We start from the raw sequence: 13,337 nt of genomic DNA on the forward strand, positions 1-13,337 counted from the left end.
TTTGATGGCTGCTCCTTCATCCACTGCCCCCCGAGTCATCTTGTCTCTCTCCCTCCTTGCGGCTATCACCATCTGTCCTGAAACATTCCATTCTCGCACCCCACACACCGTTCCGCTCCACCAGTCACACGCTCAGCACTTTACAGTCTCACACTTTCATACACTGGATGCAGCAACATCTAATGAACTATGTTAAGCTCAAACTCTTATATTCCTTTCATAGTCAAATGTATGAAATCCTTTAAGTGTAACCGAAGTTTGGACCATGCTAATGACAAGACCCTCAGGAGATGAATGCAGGAAGATTGGATCAAGGCTGCAACAAAGGAGGTGTAAACAAGACACCTCTGAAACAATGGACTTTCATGCCGGGACAACAAAAGTCATGCTGGTGAGAGATAATAGAATTACGCTTTTTCAAATTTTGATGACGTCATAGCCCCGCCTACAGAATTACGCTTTTGTCTCCTTGTCCCCGCCTACAGAATTACGCTTTTGTCCAAAATGGCCGCTATCCCCGCCCCCTGTGTTCAAACTATCCAATCTCCAGCCACCTACTTAAAAATATTTACATATTCCCTGCCCTTGAAGCGTTAATACCACGCCTACAGAATTACGCTTTTGTCGAAGTGGACCCCGCCGACAGAATTACGCTTTTTCAAATTGTGATGACGTTGTGTGTGTGTGTGGGCCAAGCCCCCCTCCCCTGATTGCCCTCAGTAGTAAAAACAATGTGTCCCCTACGTGCGTGTGGGCCAAGCCCCCCCTCCCAAACTGTATGCTTCTTATGTTAAAAACAATGTGTTCCCTGCGTGCGTGTGTCCCCAACCCAAACTGTACTTATGTCATTCATATTTTAATATCAGAAGTATATAAAGCATCCAATGAAATGTTCTATTTAAATAAATATAACCAAATGAAATAAGTGAAATAACATGGGTTGAGAAGAGCAGGCGTTGTTATTACCTTTGAATAATATGTTTATTCGGTTGATATTTGCCCTTTTTGCAAACATGTCTGGACATATTCCCAGCGACATAAGTTTAAACATGGTATTGTGCAGGCTTGGGGGGTTGTCCGGGCAAGATGCCGGCCATAGACACCCTCCAAGCCTGCAGCAGCCTCAAGGTGTTTCAAAAGATAGTGAGTGGCGGGCAACTGTCGACATCCGGTCGTCAGACCCCTTGCCTTTTTTGTAAAATCTGCCTAGTCATGTTTGCATGTCTGGACATGTATTTGTTGGCTACATTTGGACAGTCAAACGCCGTCATTTATCCCGCTACGGACGAGAAAAATGAAGGGTGATGTCTCCACCGCTCCCGCCCCTCGCACCCTCCTATTTCCCTGTACGTCACAGCCTTCCTACTGCCGGCAGCCCCCATGTTTGTAGTCCTTTTTTGTAGTCCGTACGCTGAGTAAAATAGCAACCAGCCTGGTTAAGAAATAGAATACAGCTAGGTTAAGAATATAGCACACAGCTAGGCAACCCCCATGTTTGTAGTTTATACAGGTAAGCAAAGAAATATTAGATATTAGAATATTATAATTATTATAGTATATATATATATATATATATATAAAATAAATAACATGCAGCTAAGAAACAGCGTACAGCTAAGAAATAGTATGTAGTTAGGTTAAGAAACAATATACATTTAGGTTAAGAAAATAGAATACAGCTAAGAAACAACATGCGCTTAGGTTAAGAAATAGCAGCTAAGCTAAGATATCATTAAGGTTGTTTTACCAATTATTTTACCTTTCAAGGAGGAACATCATCTTGTCTGTAGACATCCCCAAGTCATCTTTGCAACAAGTTTTGACATGTTTTCACGTATTTCTTATCTATAGTTGGACAGACAGACGACCACCAAGTTGTGGTCGTGTTTGTAAGCATAAACAACACCGCCCGCCCCCCAGAATCACGCTTCTGTCAAAAATAAGCACATCCCCTACTATCATATCCCGACCCCAGTCTCAATACAGCCAAAGCCCAAGTCACGCTCTGCACAGACAAACCAATTTTTCGGGCTGAAGAGCCAGACCTACTCTAAAAATGAAGACGCTCAGAACAAGACGCCGCATGGTCATGGACATCACACCGAGAAGGGTGACAACCATCGCTGCACCTGATCAGGTTTCTAATAACATTGCAGAGCACTCGTCAGGTAAACGATGCAACTAATCCTTAACTATATTCCTATAATCAATAGCTATATATTTAATCAAAGTATCTTTGTACTGCAGATAGCGGTGTGGATGAACCTACATGCGACCATGACATGACTATGGTTGAAAACGTTGTTGGTGTAGAAACCCTGACAACTGCAAACATGGAACAGGTTGACGCCTGTACAAATGTAGACCAGGATGGAACCCCTACAAAAACAGACGAGGACCAGGCAGGACCATCATACTCTTTATGGGTGGGCGGTACGGGAATCTTACCAACCCCTGTTGTAGCCTCGTACAACACTGGCGAGCCATCGTATTCAGGGTGGAGCCGTCCCGTTTCACCGACGCCGCCGTCGACACCTCCGATGACCCCCACCTCGTCGGCAGAATCTTCACAAAACAAGAAGGTACAACAGCCCAGTTGGTCCCACCAGGCTGAATCTCCACAAATCAAGGAGGTACGAGTACCTAGTTGGTCCGAACAAGAGTTCTCAAACCGTTCGCTTGAGCCCGCTAAGGTTCAGACCGTCAACGACCCTGACCCCGGACCTGCACCTATTTCCAAGGATGATGTACAACATATGTCATGGGTTGATCCTCCTAAGGGATGGGTTGATATGGATGTCGTAATAGTTGTTAAAGCGGCGATTCTTTACATGGTCAGACGCTTTGTGATAAAGTATCACACAAAACGGGGTTGTTTGCATAGCTATAGATACCTATGCAATAGTTATTATCTAAGACTGCAATATGAGCGCATCATGCCAATCCTTTGCGATAAAAAGTTTTTACCCTGTATTCACTACTTGATGGATTTGTGTTCTGTAAAAACGGATAAAGAAACAGTCAAGCGAGTTGCAGAGATCTTAATGGTGGACTTAGCACTCGTAAAGGACTTACCGGACCGCCTTAAAGTGGATGAGTGCGTATGTTGTATGATATATCGTGATCAACTTGATATTTTCGAAGAATATCTTATAGAAAATATTAACTTTGACTAAAAATGGGTAATGTGTTGAGAAAATTATCGCTTTTTGGCTATAGAAGCTACTTTGAGTCGCTCGGGTTCGATCGACACGTTTCAAAATATTTTGGAAAATTGGGAAAATGAGATAAGTGACTTAGCATACTCACGTTGTTTAACGATGTGATAAGATACCGTCTCCGTCATCAACAACCTGTGGATCTCGCGCACGAATTGAAGATGTTTGAAGACCTGTTAGAATCAAAAGTTAATCCATCTGTTTTAACCCTGACCTATAGACTTTTTACGACTTAGAGAATCCTTATCATGTGTAACCATACTGAACCTTGTCATATTTTTGATTTTTCTTTCAATAAAAAATGGATGTTTTAAAAAAAGAGGCTTTTGCGTCTGTGTGTTTAGACAAATAACAATGTGACGTTTGTCACTAAATCATAAACCGTCATGAGCGTTAAACGTTGGTTGAAAAAATTGTACTACGATCCCATTCAACCAGCCAGTTTTGGAGGTGCAGATCGCCTTCATTTAGCTGCGAGGGAGAAAATGGGTCAAAAAGTGACGCGTCATAAAGTCAAGGATTTTTTTATCATCGCAAGATGCATACACCTACAAAAATAGGAGCACAGAAAGGTTTAAAGGGAAGTCTCTGCTTTGAAGCTTGCCCCACAGAGTAATAAAATTGCACTTGGTAACAAATAAATTACCGCAAAAGTCGGCCAGCCAGGATGAAATAGTTAAAGACAGAGAGTTTCCAGAGTTAACAAGGATCATTAAGCGTTCACTGTATCGCGTACCATCGCTATTTAGAATTTATTGTCATCGTGCCCGCAGGTGGTCAAAAGTAAAGACGGCTGCCGCCAGCACAAACGGCCCCAAAACCTGAAAATAATATTGGAGAGAGAGAGAAAAAGAAATCTGCCAATATGGAAATGCACTGGTGCCGGACTACGAGTCCATCATAAAACAGAAGCATTGTTCGGTAAATAAATTAAGGTTGAATGATTTAGAAAAATAACATAAATTATGCTGCTTTATATTTTGATGTAAAATCTTAAGAGCTCCTTTCAGAGCGCATTCTCGCATTTAGTAAGAAGGATTGTGTACATTATTTAAGAAATGAGACATTAAGTGATAAAGACTGCGTAAACATCATTTAAGAAATAATAAAAGCCTCGTTCTTCTGAACTGTCAGTAAAACACCGGACTTAATAGCTCTCGGGTGGTGCTTTATGTTTAGTGGAAAACACCAAAATTTGTTTAATACCATTTATGCTTGCATACTCTTACGCTGATATATTGTGTTTTCAGTAAGTCGATGTCAGATACACAGAATGGAATGGTGTTTATCTACTTCTTTGAAAAGGTAAATATTTTACGAATCCGATAAGAAATGTAGCAATTTTTGTAATGTTAGCAAAGTCGAGTGAGTTTTGCTGCAGATATGACTTGACACCGATTTGACAGTCTTTTTCATCCTTAATTTACTTTTCTTTTTTTTTTAAATTTGACTTGATTTATTATCCTGACAAAATTCTGACTAATAGCTACTATTAACATCTTTGGCAGCGAGACTTCAGCAAACTATTAAAACAATAATAATAATATGCTTATTCTCTTCCTTTGTTTTTTGTTTCTTTTGTAGGAGACATGACTGTGATATATTAACAAAAAAGATGGCAGGAATTTGTTCATATTCATTTTTTTTTGTCTTGGCGTGTTTAATTTTTTTTCAAAAGGAAAACAGGCAACATAAAAGATAGCCGCATTCTCGCAAATAAACCTCATTCTCATTTTCTGTATTTTGATTATTTGAAAAATATCTCTCGGGTTGTTGGGTGCGTATCTTGAATTTCACAATGTATTATTTACCAGTGATGCACGATAATATTACCATTGTTTTTAACACGCTGGCCATCGATCATGTGGTATTGGCATTAATTTCACAGTTTGCGCCGTGACTTTTGACCGTAGGTCAGTCAAATGGTCCAGGCTGACTTTCTAGACACTGAGCATGAACTGTAAAATAGTCCCACTTTTTCCATGCATTGTAAATGATTCACTTTGTGACTATAGTAACATGGCAGAAAATAGTCAGAAATGTTTATCATTGTTTTCCAAAGTAAAAGGGAAGGTGGAAGAATAAATACAAGAGTGCAACGTTACAAGTTTGAAAAGTAGCACGCAATAAAACGGTCGTCATCAGGCAAGAAAAGGTGCAACAATTGAATGATTAGGCTATAATTAATGTCATGTCATTATCCACACCGCTTATCCTGTACAGGGTCGCGGGAGGGTGCTGGAGCCTATCCCCGCTGACTACGGGCGAAAGGCGCACAACACCCTAAGCTGGTTGCCAGCTAGTCACAGGACGGACATAGACACCGTCACTGAGTGGAAACTGAACCCACGCTGCCCACACAGCACACAACTCGGTCGAGTCTATCCATTAGTCACAAATAATTACAGTGGAACCTCGGTTCTCGAACGACTCTGAGTTCGAACAAATCGGAGTCCGAACAAAAAAATAGAGAAATTCTTGCTTCGCAGTTCGAACAAACATCGGAGTTCGAACGCCGGTATGACGCGTGAGTGCGTACGCGAGGGTGGGATGCTGAGCGGCGTACGGGTGTAGATCGCTCTCTTGCTCTCTTCGTGATCAACTGTTGTCGCGTGCGGACGTGCTGCGTTTTGCTCTCGCATTTTATATAGGTGTACGAAGTGTTTTATCCCCTAATCATGCCTCCAAAGAAAGTCAGTGCAAGCAGTAAAGGAATGGTTTCGGTGTTCGAACAATTCGCTTTTCGAACAGGGTTCTGGAACGGATTATGGTCGAGAACCGAGGTTCCACTGTATATTGAAATTAGAGGACACTGCAGGGAATGTCATGGCCATCTTGACATGAATTGCGACAGAGAGCCTGAACTCGACGGTCCAATGATGCTCAACTGTTTACATCAAGAACATTGATGACTCTCATTACACTGGCAGCTCAAAGCGATTCCTGTCTGGGCAGTTGCATGTGAAGATAGCCAAGGAACTTGTTGAGGGCAGGATGGAACCACATGTATGGCGGGCACCGCAGGCAACAACACTAATGGACTTCGGAGATCCTGAGCCAAGCCACCTCCCAAATTTGGCCACCCTGCGCAAGGCAAAACAAGAGAGAAATGATTTGGCATTAGGTGATAAAAATCCAATTTTGTCGTTGCAGCTGTTAAAGTACAGTACACCTCACAGTGGGAGCGTCAAAGACATTGGACTTGACAAATTCTTCATGACTGGAGTCAAACACAAATGCATGTGTACAAGACATTGTCAAAAAAACCTCATCCAACTGTATGCTTTGATGCTAAGCATGATGTTAGCGCTATCACAGGGTGGCTAAAAGAATGGATACATGCAGGTGCACCGGTCCCAAAAGAAGCTGTAAGTGATTTCTCTCTCGCAATTCTTGGATCTCTGGTCAAAGCTTTTACCCCACATCCCGATTTGAAGAGCTACATTAATGAGTGCTTTAAAGTCTTACTTGGGAATCAGCATGCAAACCTGCCACCATGCTTTGTCAGGGTAGATGTTGCACACAGCATCAAAATGATCTGCCAGTGGGACTGCCTGAAAAATAAAAGACATCGTGTTAAAGAGTTTTATGTGAGATCATTATCACAACTACTCAAGTCACAATGTGTGGAACATTCAACAGAATTTCTAGGTGCCATCACTATTGTGGCACTGAGTGAGTCCGAAGGTAATGACAGTTCTGGAACCCCTCTCCCATCAGAAAAGCGGAAGAAATATCTAAAAACACAAATTGCACAAGAAGACTGTATCAGCATGCCAGACACAGAGGTTCAGGCACAGGAACCCGTCGAGGCGCATCAACAGATCCACACTAATGCTCGACAGTGGGTGACTGAATTATGCGAGGAGAGCAGGTCACTTGCCATGGCTGAGGGAGACAGAGATAACATCCACTTCCTCCCTGAGATTATTCCCCACATCATCAGACTGGGAAGTTACTTACCACTCTGGACAGGAGTAATGGTCCCTCTCTTCCGAAGCACCACCATCACTGCAAGTTCGGCAGCTGTTGAAGCAGAGTTCAAAAACATAAAAAATGGGCTTTTCAAGCATGAAAGCCTTCCCATTCGTGTCGACCGGTTTGTTGCTCGTCATCTTGCCTTCATTGAGGGAAACATGCGGATTTCTGCTGCAAAACAAAAAAGAGAAAAGGCTGATGTAGGTGATGCTACGACTGTCTTACGACCTGACGATGTCTCTACTACCCAGAGTGGGGGAAAAAAATGTAAAAAAGGATGCTGACCTTGGTGATGAATCTGATGCTGCTGCAATCAATCTTCATATTACCGAAGTTGAGAACTGGAGAGGCTTAGTAGTTCCACCCAAAAAAAGGAAGATGAGTTCATATCTCTCTCCTTGTCCTGAGTGGCTGCATGTGGATTCATCCATGGAACGTAAAAAAGTCAAGGTGCAATTGTTGAAAAATGGAAACCAACAACAGCCTGTTAAACTTTCCAAATTGAAAGTCGCTGTGCTCAACATTTGTGCATTTGATGCCGTGTTTGAGTGTCTTTCTTGCTCTTATTGTGACAGCTTTTCATTTGAAAAGGTTGTAAGCAGCAAGACCTGTGACAATCCATTCCTCCACTTGGTAAAAACCATCGCAACACGAGGTGTGACACAACACGTGTATTCCAGGAGGGCAGAACTCCTGAAAGAAATATTCAAGCCTGTCCACCTAACCTCTGGTGCTCTCCAAATAGATGCACAATGCCACATCTCGACAGTGATTGAGAGAGCCACGATGAATCTTCCAAGTGTATACTTGAAAAAACAATGTTCCTCACCGTACTGCAGCCTAAGCACTCAAGTAATAAGGGAAGTTCCGCTTGTGTGTACCAACATTGCTGTCCTGCAGACCTGTGGCATGACTCATCTTCAGACTGCTGCTGAAGAAGGACTGAGCCTTCCTGACTCTACTTGCCTCCGACCAATCCAAAATGCATCTCAGTGTCCATCTACATTTAAAAAGCAAGACAACAGTACAGGAAAGGCTCTGTGTTCGGCAAATGTTTCCCACAGCTACAGTCTGGGAGAATGTTTGTGGATTGACACCGACTTTGGTACGAGTTGGACAGAATTTGCCCTGCTTGAAATTCCCTCTAGTCTGGTGCTGCAAGAGAATATGTTTACTTTGAGAGCAGTCATAGGATTTCAAAGAGGCTTGACCCAGGATTCTCTTGGACATTATGTGGCATACTGTGGGAGGGCTGCTTTTGCCTGGGAGATGTACAATGACCTGGAAAGTGGAGTGAAAGCAGCATCAGAAAAGACAAAGATCTTCCCACATGCTTTGTTCTTCACAAAGCAGTGATTGCTTAATTGTTGCAATGTAAATAGTTTGGTGTTTTTTTTTTTTTACACAAAGTTTTGTTTCAACCCAAACTTTCTCTACAGGCTCTCATCAATTACACATGGACTGTTTTTATATTAATTCAGTTGTTCTCAAATGAGGGAATGCTACATCGAGGGGTGTGTTTATGTTGTTTTTATTTCAAAATAGTTCAACGGATTTTTCGGCCTCACGTCTGCTATAATTTAAGAAATAATCACATAGCTTTAATGACTACTGATGAAATAAACACGTGAGCAGCAGAACAACATATTAAAAGAAATAAGATTGAATTTAAAGTAATGGACAGCAGTGAAAACAGGAAGATTTTAAGATTATTGCATGCTAGCAAAAAAAAGCTACAACAGTGAGTGTGACATGTTTACCTGAAGTTCGTCCAGCAACAGTTGCTTTCCAGGATCATGAAGAATGTAAAATGCGCAGAAACATGCAAAACATCGGTTCATTCCAGGAACTAGTTTATAACCTGGAATTAATAACAAATACGAGTGATTCAAGTGATTAGCTGAACGCGGTAGCGCGATACCTAGCTCCTTGTTCGACAGCATCCAAAACAAAATCGACTGATGCCGGAGCGTTAGTGTTTGTGACGTCACCGCGTGAATTAAAACGTGTAATATCTATCGAACCGGAGCAACACAAACGAAACTTTTAACAGCACAAACAAGCACAAACGAAGCACAAACGAATGGCACCATTCCCGACCCATTTGGATGAAAGTGGGGGGCTGGGTGACGTCACCACTCGAAATAAAAAAGTGTCATATCTCTGGAACCAAAGCAGCACAAACGAGCACAGATGCACTATTAACTATTTCACCCTATTTTTGCTAGAAATGGAGGGCCAACTTCACGCTGATGGACTAGGCGCGCGCCGTTGACCAGTATGGTGTGATAGACTGGATCGTGCTAGTCTAAGGAGTTATATCAATGGAATTAGGCCATAACTCATTGAGAAACTGGGTTTCTCGGGAAACTGTGTTTCCCCTGCGGATAGCACGGAAGTGTAAATTAAGGGTTCTGCGGTCCCTCTAAAACCGAATCGTGTTATTCAAGGAGTTATATAAATGCTATTAGGTCGTAACTCGTTTAGAAACATGTTTTCTCGGTGCGGAAAACTGTCTCGTGTCCGAGATCTTACATTGTGGGGACAAAGGATGGACAAAGAGTGAGGGGGAACTGGAGGAGTCTTGTGAAGGTTCCCGAGGACTAGTGATGGGTCCAGCGACACTGAGGCGTCGATGCGTGCGCCGAGCTTCCAGGGCAAACCCGTGTCATTGAGCGTACTGCTTTAAGAAAGTCACGTGACCACTACCGGAACCGTGTCGACACAGCGGTCGCGCACCAAACTGTGTTTATAAGGATGCGCATCTGTCAACAGGATGCACGCTCAAAACAAGCATTGCGTTATTGGCGCGTTACTCTGCGTTAAATATCCGCAAAATGGAAGACGTCACTGGTAAACTCAAGTTTTCTGCCTTGTGCGCACTCAGAGGTGCAGCGCTATATGTCAGCAGGACACGTTGCACGTACGGAAGACCCGCTCTTATACTGGAAGTCCATGGAGGCAACGTTCCCTCATCTATTTATATTAGCCACACAGGCGTTGTGCACACCGGCCTCTTCAGTGTCTTGTGAGAGGATCTTCTCAAAGGCGGGGGAAATTGCCTAAAAAAAAAAAAAGATATAAATAGACTGAATAACAAAACGCTGGAGAAACTATTTTTTTTAATAAAAATCTTTAATTACAATGAGTCCATTGTCATTCACAACACTTTTACTTAGGCATTCAGACAGATGTTCACTTAATTTATCAACTGCGTCTCGAATATCAACGATTTTTTTTATGAAAGTATGTATATGTAAAAATAATGTGAATGGAAATGCCTAATCAATGGAATTGGATAAAATTAGTTTGACAGATCAGAGTCTGATGACCCGGTCAAATTTTTCCTGCAAGTCCACCAGGTGTCAGTATTCAGCAACACAGTGTCAACACAGTGTCAATACAGTGTGTCACTGTGTCAAAACAATACAGGATGCCTCATCTACCCATCACTACCGAGGACTGCAAGAAATCTTCTGATAAGGCTGAGGCTGCAAAGCAGGCGTATACATCGAAGGAGCACAGACCTCAACCACCAGCAATTTCTGGGATTACTGAACCTCTTCGAAGATCAACAAGAGTTAGACGACAACCGGACAGGCTGATTGAAAATGTTTAATGTTATGTTATTGTTCCTAAAATTGTTGTAGAGCTGCTTGTTGTCATCAAAAAATGGATAGATATTGATAAGAAGTGAAAATAATTGATAACAAAACTAAATTATTATTATAATAATAATATTTTAAAAAATTAATTAAAAAAGTCATAGGCATTGTTTAACGTTTGAAAGGGAGATGTAATGAGAGCAGTTATGTCATTAGTTACTAATTGGCAGTATTGCCTGACGTGTGTTTGGTTACCAGACGAACAAGTGTCTACGCACATAGACGAGAAGTCAATAAATAAAGAGGCACAAGCTTGCAGCATCACGTTACCTGCGTGACTTCTTAAGATAGAAGAAATAAACTTTACAGTAACCATAAAAAAAACGTATAGTCACCATAAAATAAAAAAAAAAACGTATCGTAAACATACTAAAGCTGTTGCTTTATGTTATTTACAAAGAATTGGTGTTTAAAATCCCCCTCGCTCTTCTTTTTGTCATTTCTATATTATGTACGTATTAATAACTGTGTTTGGTTTGCTAATGTCAATAAAGTTTTTTTTTTTTTTTTTTACCAAAAAACGTATGAGTAAATATTTATCATCTCATCAATATTTGCACAACAGAGTACTGAGTTTCGAGATCCTCACAATAGTAGTTCTCAAAATCATATTTCTTATGAATTTAGCTTAGATAAGGGATATTTTATTGACAATCGAATATCAATATACAAAGACAGAAAAAAATGGTGGTGGGGGCGCGAATCTTTTTCTTTTTGGTAGGGGCGGGCGTGAAATAATTGAGAAGCACTGCTAGTATATGCAGACATTATATTCATACAATCTTGCAGCCCGAGTGAACCACAGCATTGTTGCAAGTTCGGGAGGAGAAACTTAAACGTCCCACTGCTGGAGTAGCAGCGGCTTCTCGAGGCAAAGGCGGAAGTGACGTCAGATCTTACGCGCCAATGTGGCGTTATTTTAGTTTTTTTTTTTTTTTTTTTATCAACCGAATTAAAATATTATATAGAATATATATTGAAATAGAACAGCCAGGGGTAAAAACATACACAGAGGCAAAGAAATATATTTGAAAAATACGTGCTTAAAGCATGACGTCATAAGCAAGCGCGCAGCTTCCGAAGGACCTCAACCATATCCACCGACCCGTCCACACCGGAACAAAAACAGTCCACCGCTAAATTCTTTTGATTTAGTGTGGAACTGACTGTAAATTTCTCACAGAATGTCCAGTGCTACTCTAAAGGACTACGACATAATTCATTAAGTCTTTGTGTCCCGATAACTCATCTTCGCGCGTTGATGCTTTTCGGCGTAGTTAGCTTAGCTTGTTAGCTTAGCTTGTTAGCTTGCTAGCCGCTAACGAAAAGAGGCACATGACTCATCGCCAAGCAGAGATCAAGTGCGGATTTTTTGGAATTATCATTTGAAAATGTGTGCTAGAACGACACCCAAGTACAAAGAGGAACTTTGTGGAATAAAAGAAGAGAACGAGCAACATTTTCAACTGCTGGGCGAAGTTAACAAGCAGCCTCCTGTTGTGCTACACAAAGCAGGTTTGTACCCGTCTTACTCTCATTTGCTTTGGAAAGAACGACTTTCTATCGTTAAAAATATGCATCACAACATTAGGTTGTTTGGGGAAATGCGTTCAAGGTTATTGCCGTTTTATTTTTAAATATTGCCTTTTACTTGCCGGTTTGCTGAACAATTGTTTATGCCAAATGAAATCAGTGCAGAAAATAAATGCCAAAGAATAACCATTAGTGGGGGGTCAACTCCGTGTTTTTTTTCCCAGTTTAAAATTTGAACTGATTATTTAACATTTTACTTATTCCGGTTTTTAAATGTTGTTAAAGAAATTAAGTTTGTCATGTCATCATGTTTCAAAACTATGCTGACAGATGTAGTGTACTTTTATATCCACTGTTGGAGTTGAGCCACCGAGAAAATGAGAAACATTTAGTAAATGAATCTTAAAAGCCAAAGTTACTCCAATGCGTGATCGTTTTTTGTACTCAAGAAGAATAGGGTCAAATAAAGACTCAACAACAACTGAATAGAGTTCCAATATTTAGTTTCTTCAATTTCTGGCATTCAGGAAATAGTACAAATACAGATATATGGGCGGCTTTGTCTTCATCTGACGAGAAACTGTACTCAAGACGAGTACTATCGAAAAATGGCGCGCTGATCTCAGCCCAGCCTCACATTTTATAGGAGGCTTTTTATGTCAAGGGTCATGTAGGTTGAATCGGTCGTCTTTGCTCCTTCCCCCGGCCCGGCCCACGTTCCAGGTCCAAGGCTGACCTTCTCAGGCAGAAGGCAGTCTCTCCGTCTCTCCTGCTCACATTCCCCTGTAATCTCGTCAGTGTACAGATTGTGTGGTGTATGTTTTCCCAGATCAGATTATGTGTTTTTGGGTCTTCTTGATAGCATCCCTGTGATGTCCTCCCCCAACTTGATATGTTTGTATCTTCTATGGCCTATGTGGAGAATGTGTTTTGTCGTATTTGT

General features: G+C 41.4%; 1 pseudogene; it reads right to left on the reverse strand.

Moving 5' to 3' along the window:
* Positions 1–6,042: 6,042 nt before the first annotated feature.
* Positions 6,043–8,502, reverse strand: LOC148342448 (uncharacterized; annotated as a pseudogene).
* Positions 8,503–13,337: the final 4,835 nt, after the last annotated feature.

Source organism: Idiotropiscis lumnitzeri, chromosome 2 (assembly GCF_059441095.1).
Source record: "Idiotropiscis lumnitzeri isolate Australia: NSW breed Sydney's pygmy pipehorse chromosome 2, RoL_Ilum_1.0, whole genome shotgun sequence".
NCBI lineage: Eukaryota > Metazoa > Chordata > Actinopteri > Syngnathiformes > Syngnathidae > Idiotropiscis > Idiotropiscis lumnitzeri.